The sequence below is a fragment of the Spinacia oleracea genome, chromosome 6, assembly GCF_020520425.1.
Source record: "Spinacia oleracea cultivar Varoflay chromosome 6, BTI_SOV_V1, whole genome shotgun sequence".
Lineage (NCBI taxonomy): Eukaryota > Viridiplantae > Streptophyta > Magnoliopsida > Caryophyllales > Amaranthaceae > Spinacia > Spinacia oleracea.
Genome location: NC_079492.1, coordinates 55,535,881 through 55,548,690, shown reverse-complemented (window position 1 = coordinate 55,548,690; position 12,810 = coordinate 55,535,881). Strand labels below are relative to the sequence as shown.

At 33.5% G+C, this 12,810-nt stretch overlaps 1 long non-coding RNA gene across 3 annotated transcripts; it reads left to right on the top strand.

Moving 5' to 3' along the window:
• The first annotated feature begins 1,645 nt into the window (after nt 1–1,645).
• LOC130463952 (uncharacterized) lies at nt 1,646–5,231 on the top strand. Of its 3 annotated transcripts, none has more exons than XR_008924197.1 (4): nt 1,646–1,965; nt 3,188–3,328; nt 3,520–3,664; nt 3,884–5,231. It is a non-coding gene; the product is annotated as an uncharacterized lncRNA (long non-coding RNA). The 3 variants fall into 3 exon arrangements; XR_008924196.1 differs by having other exon boundaries at nt 3,480–3,664; XR_008924195.1 differs by having other exon boundaries at nt 3,459–3,664.
• The last annotated feature ends 7,579 nt before the right edge of the window (nt 5,232–12,810 follow it).

The following is a 12,810-nucleotide window of genomic DNA, read 5'->3' as shown; positions in this document are numbered from 1 at the left end:
CTAAAACCTGATCCATATCCATATGACAAATAATTTCAATCCAACACAAACAATTTTGAAGCATAAACAACATTCTTCCGTTTGTGAGGGTGAACGGGTTAAACTACTCGGCCAGACCATCTAGCATAGTAACTACTCGATTTAAATAAGATCCAAGTTGGATATCAAAACCATAAAACACAAGCTCCTATAACAAGGATCAGCTAACAATATGCACAACAAAGAAGGGAGCATAAATTTACAAAACACATCCCCTTAGACTTTTCATAAAGAACCTTAAATAACACCAATACATCTAATAACAGGCTCATAAATCTGATTATTTGAAGTTCTTAACATAAATTGGACTGCCAATTTTAAATGTCACACGCATACACTTGTCAAGTGTATGTTTATACCTAGTGGTTTTGTCGAGAAAAGGAGGTTGCGTCGATTTTGAATCCAGTGTTATTGGAAGAACAATTTTAGTGTCTCAAAACAACACACTATTGTGAAACATCATGAGTCATACATAATCTCGGACTAAATTCGCAAAATATAACTCAAAATTACAAAGAAAAACATCGAAATACCTGAATAATTGAGGGAAACTGGAAAAATGTGAGTATTTTATTATTATATAGGATTTGATTTGATGCAACTAAATTTTGGAATATGTGGATTTGGGTCATTTTTTAGGGGTTGTTGTCTCCGTGATTGAGATTCATGATTATGGAGTCTTTTTTTTAAGATTTGTTTTACACTTGAAATTCCATCACTTTTGGTAAAATGTTACCAGTTTGCAAAATCCTAGATTTATACTTTTCAATTCAACCATCAATAGAAATCAAGGTTGAACTTGAGAGTTTGTTCAAGTATTTAGATGAGATTTTGAGCAACAATGTCGGTCGAGTTTCGTCTAAGATTTAGTGCAAAATCAATTTTGGTGTAGGGGTACCAAATGGGCATTGATTTACAAAGACCCACATCTTTACAAATCTACTAAGTTTTCCAGCCGCTAACATTTACATCCTACTAAAAATTATCAATGTACAGCTAAGTAGCTAACCATACCCAACAGAAATTCTACAGAAAAGTTGGGACTGATTTTGTCAGTAAAACTCCACTAATATTTGTTCATACTAAGAACTCCAAACTGATCGATAGCAAATTGTAAATCTCTGGAACTCTAGCACCAGCTGTCTTCATCTGCCCTGTAAAGATGTAGCAAGTTCAAGTCGTCCACCTTTCCCTCTGCGTCAACAGTCTGGAAGAGTTGGATATTTGCTCAACAGGATGTGTCTTTCCTGTCCAGCCTGAAGCGCAGAGTTATCAATTGTGTGTGTCGCAGAATAAACGATGGTTCTTTGTTGTTATATTAGTTAGTTTTTAGTATTAAAAGTTGTCTGTTAATCATATGATCCTGGAAAGGCTTCATACATAGCAATTCATAGTTTATTCTTTTCTATTTGTGTTGTTGTCATACGAGTCACCTGGACTCCCACTTCGGACCTGGGAGTATTAATATTAATGTTCTTTGTATACTGTATAGGATTACCAATATGAAATTCTATTTTATTTAATGATTGTAAGATTTCATGTGATTATTTTAGAGTCTTTTCCTTCTAAGAAGGTTGGTGTATCATGTATTCCATGCTTTCTTTTTTCTTGGGTAGTGATTATTACTTGGACTGGCTATCGTCAAGTCTGTATACTATCTTGCTACTTGCTGAGTTTAACATGGTGAACTTGTCCTTAATTTACAAACAAAAGAATTACCAAAATTATACATGGAAATGTTAATCATTCTAATGCGGTGCCACCGCATCTACTTATCTTGAGCTGCTGATCTTGGACCACATAGAGGAAGCTTGAGCTGGATTTCACATGGCGTCTCTTAGACCTGCTGCTCCTCTTGATTCTCTAACATCTAATTCTAAACCTCCCACTCAACAACAACACTCTACCACCATGTCTAATGATAAGGTTTACTTTCTCTCTCCTCATTTTTTTCCTTCCTTTTTTTCTTCTGCCGATTTGCCTCCCCTTTAAAACTTTTCTTCTGTTGCACTTTTGATTTATGGGTTTTCCCCAGTATTTTTAAGGGATTTTCTGGGTTTTTCAAATAAATTGTTTTTGAATTTTTGGGTTTTTAAAAATATGGTTTACTACTTTCTTTTTATGTGTGTTCAAGTTTTTTTCTGGATTTTTTTAAGGATTTTTTGCCAAAAAGGACCTTTTATAAACGGTTTTTTGCGAGAAAGGACCTTTTATGACGAAATTGGTGAAATGGGACCTAAAACATAAATTTTTTTGTTGATTGGGATCTTTTACCGGTTTTTTGGAGTTGACACAAGATTCAGGCAACGACTTTGACACGTGGCAACCGGAGAGTGCCACGTGTCCATTTAATGATTAAAAAAAAATTGCCCAAAAAAAAAAATGCCTAAAAAAAAAAAAATCGATTTTTTTTTTTTTTGGCCCCAAATCGAATTTCTTTTTTTATGCCCCAATTTTGCGAAGAACCCTAATTTTTTCGACGCAAAATTAGAACAATTGAGGGGGAAAACTAGCAAACCTCATTCGTGTGGCTATGAATAACAATTCGTGGTAGACAATTTCAGTGACGAACTTTAAGGCAATTGGGATTTTGGAGGGAGAATTGGAGCAAAAAAAATCGATTTGGGGCAAAAAAAAAAATCGATTTGGGGCACAAAAATCAATTTCGATTTGGGGCAAAAAAAAAATCGATTTGGGGCAAAAAATTAAAAATCGATAATTTTTTTTTTTGGGGGGGATATTTTTTTTTTTAATCATTAAATGGACACGTGGCCTTCTCCGGTTGCCATGTGTCAAAGTCGTTGCCGGAATCTTGGGTCAACTCCAAGAAACCGGTAAAAGGTCCCAATCAACAAAAAAAATTATGTATTAGGTCCCATTTCACCAATTTCGTCATAAAAGGTCCTTTCTCGCAAAAAAACGTTTATAAAAGGTCCTTTTTGGCAAAAAAAACCTTTTTTTAATGTTATTTTGTTACTAATTGATGAAATTGACATGACTTAACCACATTTTCATTGTTGTGGGTTAATTAATTGTCTATAATACCTTTCATTAACAATAAATTTTCCTCCCCTCCTCAGCTCCTCATACCAAAAATAAATAGGAAATATTGTCTATAATGCCTTTGATTAACGATAAATTTTCTTAGGTACAATGGAGAACCTCCACTGCTTAGGAAGCTGATTTCTCAGGGTGCTATTAACAAAAAGTTCAACGTTGAAGTTTATCCTCTATCTCTAAAGCTAACAGATTCCAGGGACAATCGTCAATCTGAAGTGTCAGTAAGAAGGTACTAAATCATTAACTATATACAATATATGTATTTATTTTGCTGTTTTATTTTTGCAATTTTTTTGGGTGTAATCATGATAATTTTATCAATATATTGATATGCTGGTGAATACATGCGAGGATTCAAGGTTAACATTGCAATTCACCAGGGTTTGATGTAGTGTTGATTATGGTTTGATGATGTTAAAGGGCGAGAGTTTTTGGATATTACTTCTGGGATTGCTGCTAATGCCCTTGGTCATGGTGATCCTGATTGAGTTCGAGCCGTTTCTAATCAGGCCCGTACATTGGCCCATGTTAGCAACATTTTCTAAACCGTTCCCATGGTATACCGGTAATACCACGCACTCTCTTTCTCTCTCTGTCATTTTTGGATTAAGATATTTTTGTTAGTGTTGGTGTTCTGGGTTTTGATTTGATTGCAATTGAGGAAATTAGTTTTAATTTTTGAGCTCATTGATGCATTGTTTGCATGCATAAAATCTCAAGTAAATTGGATTCTTGCATCCACTAATTATCGAGAGCTTGCCCTCTTTTTTTCTTTCACAACTAGAGCACTTCCCGGAGGAGACATTTCAGTTACAGAGGTTTATAGCCGCAATAGGACAATAGCTGATGGAAGTACAGTCCAAAATAGCAAATGGTTTTGTTGTTGAGATCACGAATGAGCTTGACGGGCCATCTAATTTTGACATGAAACGATTTGGTGATACAATGCAATGCATGTTTAAGGATGTACAAAGGGGTCTTGAAGTACGGGTTTCTCGGATTATTGGTGATCTTGAAGGTACATTGGCTTATGAGGGAATTCATCTTGAATCAATTTAATTCTCTACGATCACTTTAAATCAGATACTTCCTCCATTCAGTTTTACTCGCAACGTTTGTCATTTTCACGCATGCCAATGCACAACTTTGATTATTAATATCTTTAAATCCCTTTAATTAAAAATTATAAAAAGTTGATTTTTTGAAAATACACATTGAGACGAATCTAACAAGATCCAACAACGCTATATTTTATCTTACATACAAATCACCAACAATAGTCAAAGTAGAATATTGAATAGTGTTAAATGTCTAACCGTTGCGAGTATAAATAATCGGAGGAAATATAATATATGCACTTATTTTGAAACAATTGATGTCCACAAGACGACAGGGGCGGTGTCACTAAGGGTTTAGTGGGTTACTGAACCCTTACTGGACCAGAAAAAACCCGTCATATTTTATATATATATATATTCTAACATCTGATAATCCCCTAATGCATTAAGTCATCCCTCTATGGACTAAGAAGAACCCTTCGACATGTGAGCATCATTTAATTTCAGCAATTTTATGTGGATCATTGCCTACCCAAAATTGAAAAAATATACTATTAAAACAAGAACCATTTTCCTATAAAAGTTTCACGGTTAGGATTTTCATAAACATTGAAATTATACCTCAAAGGCTGGCGCACAACCAGAAATAGTTTGTTATTCTATGTTTTGACTTTCTCAAGTGCATAAACAATGTGATCCCAAACTTCTGATGCCCAATTCATGGACTCAAATACTTCATCCTTTACAAATGTTTGCAAGACCACAATACAATTATTGTCAGTGCTTGGTAGTAAAAACTGATCCAAGATGTAATAGCGCAGAAGTTTTGTGTATTCCAACTTGTTTGTTTAATTAATCTTGATGCCCATCAGAATATTCTTTAACTCCTTGTGAGTTAACTTCTTCTTTCTGTTTCCATTCTTTATCTTCTCAATGAAAGTCGAAAAGGAAGAAGAATCTTTTGAGGTCGGAACATATTTTCGACTTTTCCCAGTGTTCTTTATCCCGAGCACATGAGCAGCTTCACATGCACAAATGTGAAGTACATTTTGTCATTCAACACAAACATCTTGCTCTCTGAGTCATAAATACTACACACGACTTGAATTAATTAATGTGGCAGAAGATGATTTTTTGTTTAACAGATTCAAAAACTATGAATCTTTAACAACTCAAAAGTTTCTTTTTTCGGCTATAACTTTGTCAATTTTCCTCTTAATGTGACATTGTTCTTGCCACTCTTCTTATGCTTATTAGGACCTGTAGAAAATTATAACAAACAAAAATTGTTAAAGAAAACATTGGGTGCTTGATAAATTTCATTGTATATATAAAATCTGCCGGGTTTTTATGTTTTTGGCTTTGATGGAAAAAGATGAATTAGGACACTTGCGTTACGGAATATTATTAATTACTCGTAAATATTATTATAACTAGAAAAATATAAGATAACGACGTAATAAACTTTTGTATTTGTGTAAAACACAATTAGTTCAAAGTAACCAGTTAAACATAATGCTATATTACATACATAACTACAAATTTAATTATTGTTGTTTTCAATTTATTTTCACTTTTTCCGAGAAAAGTTACGTTTACGAAAAATAAGTTAAGTATAAGAAACATAACAACTAAATTTTTTTTAGGGATTTAAAATTAAAGTCCGAGTCTGGGAAATAAACCTGCACGTCCTTCTTTATTGAGATTAGACATTAAAATACATAAAATTGTTTTCACTTTTTCCGGGACAAATTACATTTACGAAAAATAAGTTAAATTTAAGAAACATAACAACTACGTTTTATTTAGGGATTTAAAATTAAAGTCTGGGCCTGAGAAACAAACTTCCACGTCCGTCTTCAATGACATTAGACTTCGTAAATACAAAAAATAGAACAAATACAATTAGAAAAATTGTACTCCGTATATCATTTACCTCTTGAAGGATATATGAATACACATTGCGGAGAAATATAATGTAGTCTAAAGATGAATCATTCTTAAATCGCACTTTTTGTTTGTTCCCAACAGTCCACACTAACATAAGATGTTGATAGATTTGGTACACATCCTTCTAATGGGACTCGGACGGGGAGGGAGATCCATAGAGAGAAAGAGAAGGGGCCGAAGATCCTTGGAGAGAAATAGAAGGGGCCGAAGATCTCAAGATAGTAACAAGAAGATGAAAAGAAGATGAGGAGGAAGTGTAATAGAGGAGGGAGTACTAGCACTAGGGGAATGGCGTGTCGGAGCCAGTGTCAGCTAATGTTGGAGGAGTAAGAGATTGATATGATTTGATTAGAAGCAAGTTAATCATCAATCTTGCTCGAGGATGTTTGTCTTTGATATGAGCTGCAATCTGAGTCAAACACAAAGACTTGGCTTTCAAAACCGAAAGCACCCACATTTTCGGTTGAACTGAACATACAAAATGTCATGTTCTTTCTAATTGAGTAGAATACGAGATGTTCAACAATCGCATAACTCCAATAAATTTGAGTTAAGACAGTTGAAAAATATAATAATTGTGTCCTTGGTACAAGAATACAACATTAATTGAAGACAATTTGTAATAAAAATATATGAGCAATTAGTTAATGGTGGAGGGAAAAGATAATAATCATTGTGTATTTCCTTACAAGGATACAACATGTATTGAAGGCATTTTGTGGAACAAATTGGTGTTGTTTTATGGTACAAGTATAATACATTTGTACCATTAACTAAGAATATATTTAATCCATTTAAACCTTTATATATTGTTATGTTGGAAAGACTGACCGAAATAAGAATGTAAATTTTTAACTCCAAATAGTAGCTATTTAAATTATTTAAGCTTTCAAATAGTGCTTTGTTGTAAAACCAACCGAAACAAGAATGTAGACGAAAAAGGTAAACAGAGACAAATGAACCGAAATAACCGACCTGGATCCAAGAGATATCAACTTCAAATTGAAAATCGATCATATACTTCAATTCATGATTTCCGGACGCTTTTGATTTCCTCGAGAAATTCCCCGAATTTCTAGAAGTCGTAATATTGCGAGGGAGTTTGCCACGAAACAGGAAGCATGTCCGTCAACATGACTTTACCCTAACAAATGACCAAAGTACAAACGGCGTTATTTCCGATTCATGTGGCCTATTTTATCGGCCAAGAACTGAATTGCCCACAACAATTCTCGGACCTTGTTCAAGCTTGTCTCCGATAGCACCCCAACATTCAAATTGAATGGCTTGAATTGAGCATAATTGTAAGTCGTGAATTTTCTGTAATTACAACTAAACAGAGGTTTTACAACAAAATTAATCGAGTTGTTGATTCTCTGGAGGTCTTGTGAGCGTTGGAAAGACCCAGCCCCCGTTTGGTCGTCCACCTTGCAAATCTTCATGGTGACGTCGTCGAACGGGAAGACATTGTCGTTGTAATGTGACGTTGTTTCCGAAATGTGAATGAGTTGCTGAGGTTCGAATTCTCTGATGCAAGAATCGGGGGTTGGTGTCAAACCCGTTTCGAACTGAGTTGATCAACTCGTCCGATGTTGGAGGTGGGAATATTGTGTTCTGGGTGGTGTCTTGAAAAGTATAAGGGTGAGTAATTCCTAAACAATAGTAGATGGACGAGAAAATCCAGTGGCAACGCTACAATCGTAGATTAACTCGGAACGGCTCTAAAGGTTCCTCCCCAATTTGCTCTCTTCACTTATTTTTCTCTCTCTCATCAGTAATCTCTCTCGACGGTTAATCCTCAATCTTTCATAGTAGGAAGGAGCAAATTCCATCATCTTCTCGTCCCCAATATACATGCATTCAAGTAATTCCTTTTCATATCTATTACATACATTAAAACCGCCAAAAGTCACTTTCCTTTAAAAAAAAAAATATCTCAGTTATTTTCTTTCTTTTTGTATAAACTCTTTATGCATGGAAGAAAAAAATATGATTATAGTATATATATGTCAGTATTAGAAGATTTTGATAATATTTTAGTCAAATTGTCATATCAATAATAAAAATATATTTATTCAAAATAGGTAAAATTAACTTATTAAGCGTATTGAATATTTTGATCAAACTATCATGTTAAACATATAAAGTATATAATATATATTACGATAGTTTCAAAATAAATTTTAAAAATAACACGTACCGTTGTAAGGTGGAAAGTGCATATTAGATTATTAAATTAATATGTTCATGATTTATTAACTATGCATTAACTTTAAAGGTTAAATATTTCAGTTAAATATTTTATAAAAAAGATGATCGAATAATACTCCGTAATTTTTAAATATCCGTGCATAATTAGGGTTGTCGATTCTCAACCCGAAGCGTTGAACCCGCTGGGTTAATCCGATCGTTAAGAACCCGAACCGTTAATAACCCGTGAGTTGGAACCCGAAACCCGATATGATCCGATCCGGTAATATTCAACCCGAACCCAAACCGTCTCGAAAATATTAACCCGATTAAGATCCGAACCCAATAACTAACTGTCATTCGGCAAACCGAACCGTTTCTATCCGAACATTATGGACCCGAAAACCGTTAATGACCCGATTTATTTCAATCCGAACCGTTTCAACACAGGAAAAACCCGTTTACGACCCGAACTGTTTCAACCCGGACCGTTTATAACCTGAACCGTTTCAACCCGGACCGTTTATAACCCAAACTATTTCAACCCGGATCATTTACAACCCGAACTGTTTCAACCCGGACCGCTTATTATCCGAACTGTTTCAACCCGAACCGTTTACAACCCGTAACCCGTTTACAACCCGAACTGTTCAAGATACATGTCGTTTTAACTGAATCGACTTAATTCATTAACAATTAAACTTGTTTGTCTCATTTCGTTGTTGAACATGTTAGTCTCTTTGTTGTTTTAACCATTATGAATATATGATAAACTTGTATTTACAAACTTTACAAATTCATTACGTATTAGTTCACATTATCGATTATTAATTACTACATTATTAGTTATCAATTCACCAATAAATGTTTCATGAACACGAAATGATAAATTCTATTAGTCATTATTTCATCATTATCTATGATAAAACTAAGTCGTATACTATACACTGACTAACTCTACTAGATTATTTTTTAAACCGGAGGAGGTGGCATCCACTACATTGAGTCTATATGAGGTGATTAGTGGCTTTAGACAGTAGCTGCACAGAATTCTGCTTTCAGAGATGATACACCTTTGTTTTTGGACCACTGTCACTGATCTTTGACATTTTGCAAGCTTGACAACTATAGCCTCTTGAATCAGTGTCATTTATTTTTAGTAGAGTAGGCTATATGTTTTGGTGTTGAATGTTTCATAGTTTGATAAAGGGATTGTAATAGTTACATTTAATTTTCGAGATTTAAGGAAGATTCATAGTTACTAGAATGTCGTTGATTGATCTATGGCTATTAATCTAAAATTCAAGATGCTTCATAGCAAGATGTGAATTTGTTGCGCTCTCGATTTCACCATCTCGTCAATCTTTGTGACCTGCTTTGCCTATTTCATAAGTCTTATATGCACGCGATGCATATAATAATTTCGCACACATCGCGTGCATATAAGACTAGTTTATTTGGAAATGAACATTTATCTACTCATTCGAATATGAAAGTTTATCTAATTATTTATTCAACCAATTTAAAAACGACGCTTATATTGATTGAATGAACATTTACTAATTTAAAAATGAACATTTATCTATTGATTGTGAAATTTGTATTTACTAATTTTAAAAGGAAAAATTGATATTATCGGTCCCAACTATGGCCGATTTACTTTAAAAGGTCCCAACTTTTGATTATGTCAGGGTGGTCCCAACTATAGAGAGTGTTTTCCAAAAATGGTCCCTTAGTTAAAATTAAGTGCTAAATAACTTAATTAACACTCATATCTCTCGTGCAATAATCATATTTTTTAATTAAATGAAGTAAATGGAACAGTATGATATGCTTAAATCAACTTAATTAATAGTTTAATAAACCAAAGGACCATTCTTGGAAAACACACCTTAAAGTTGAGACCACTCTAGAATAATCAAAAGTTGGGACCTTTAAAAGTTAAACGGTCATAGTTGGAACTGTCAATATCAATTTTTCCATTTTAAAATGAACTTAGTTATTGCATTACTATGTCATTACTTTGAACATATATTTACATATATTGAGCAATTTTAACATGTCAAATAACATATTTTACAAAAAAAATTGAACATTTTAGGCATTGCCTTTGTAAAATTGTACTTTAATTATAAGATATTGGTAGAAATCATCCTCTTTATTTTTCTATATCTTCAATCTTGAATCTTGCTTTTGATGTTGTCTCGAGTTCTTATACGTTTGAATGTATGTATGAAGTGTAATTTGAACACAATATTTGACTTTCGCGGTTTCACTTTCCTCATTGTTATAGGCTGAAAATGAAATAGTAATTAATTTGATATGATGATCACAACTAATTTAAAATTGAACATTTATTGATTTGAAAATGATGAGAATGCAAAGAAAACAAATAGGTTAAAAAGAAAGAACAAGGGTTTAAAAGATGCTCAGTAATAGAACAAGAAAAAACAAAGAATACAAAAGGTATGAATAAATAAAACAAAAAGTATGAACAAGGGTTTATTTTTTCATAACACGAACGAACAAATAGTACAACAAGAAAGAACAAACAATACAAAAAGAAAGACTAAACAATACTTTCCCTTGTAAAAACATAAAAGATCGATGAAGAGCATAATTTCATTATGAACATTAACCAGATGATTATTATGAACAAACAAATAAACAAGAAAAAACAAATAATTCAACAAAAAAGAACAAACAATATAAAAAAGAACATAAAATTCCAGAAGAAAGAACAAACAATACAACAATTATGAACAATTTTATGATGAATTTAAAAAACAACATGTAAGAACAAACAATACAACAAGAAAGAACAAAAAATACAAGCGTGTCGTTTGGGGGGGGGGGGTACAGCTAGAGCTGGATGTACCCGGGTACAACAGTTATGGGTTACAATTAATAAGGGACATATGGACCACTAAATAGTAAAAAAAGAGATTGAAGAACTCTTTTGAAAAACCAACCAATGTTTGGTGTTTTATGGAATGAGTTCTTGAGATTGTCTTGTATAAAGATAGAGGTAGAGAGAAAGTGGGAGCCACTCTAAGAGCCACTTTGAATAACCTACAAATTTGAGATGATCTATATTCTCACGTTTGCTCTTTCTTGAAGAAGGGACATGAATTGTTCTTCTTCTTCATCATCCTCTAGAGATTGGCATGTCCATAACAATTCGAACAATTTAGCATCGTTGTGTCTTGTTTGTCAACGATACACAAACTAAAATAGTTTCTTTTTTACTGGAAACGTTTTTCAACAAATCAAATAAAGCTTTAGTGAAAAATGGAGTAGTTGCTTTGAATCAGAGCAGATGAAGATATAGTCTTTGGAAACTTAGCGATACATTAATTTTTTGTTTTGTTTTGTTCAATTAAATTTGTCCGAAATTAACTTATTTGAATTTATGCATCTGAACTTAGGCACTGTTTGGTTAAATTCGGTTTGTCTGAAATGAACTTTTCCTAACTTGTCTGAACTTAGGCTTTGTTTGGTTAAATGGATTTGATTGAAATTAACCTTTTTGAACTTATATTTTTTTTAGAAGAACGTATATGCATGGGCTTAAATTGTGTTGACTTGTATATATTTATATGAACTATATTAACCCGTATGAACTAATTTTTGCTAAACTAATTTAAACCATACGAACCCTTAATTGGATTTCTTCTTGCTGAAAATAATGTTTTTGTGCATCAAGTTGCACTAGTAAAAAATATCCTTATAAGTGGCGCCTTATAGGTGGCGCTTATCACACAAGCGCCACCTTTGAGAAAAAAAAAATTAAAAAAAAATCCAAAGTCCAAAACTTTCCCTCCAGTTTTGAGTAAGCGCAAATTTTAACCTAAAGCATTTTTTTGCTCCCCGTGTTCTCGATGTACGTTCCCCTCAACACAGACATTCTCTCATCTCCTTCTTCACTCCATTCCACCAGTGAGCGCTTCTCCTCTGCTCCTTCTTCACCGGCGCGCGGCGACCTTCACATTTTGTTAGATCTGTGGTTCAATTTTGGTAACCGGACAAATACTTGTCAATATTTCTTCTTAGTCGAAATTTGCCATAAATGAATTCTTCGATCCAACCGAGAAAACCCCTAAAATCTCAACTCCTCAACAAAATCAACCATGATGTTGCTTGAACACAAGAGAATCAATTGACCATAGAACAATCTCTAATCATCACTTTGATTTTATTTATTGATAGATTGTTTGTTAATTGCTCTATGAATTCTGCGATTTCTCAAAAGGCGTCTTCAATGGCGGATGCACTTTCGATAATTCCGGTCGCTCTGCTTCGTAATCTTGCTAATAAGTTGTACGAGAAGAGGAAAAATACTTCTCTTGAAGTAATTTGAATTTGTTAATTTTGTTGAATATTTAGAATTTTTTTGAAGTAGTTTTTTTTGCTGGGAGTGATTTTGCTATTTGATTGTTGTTGTTGTGGTTATAGGTTGAAGGGATTGTGAAGCAATTGGCTACGGCTGCAGATCGTGAGAAAATAAGTGTTG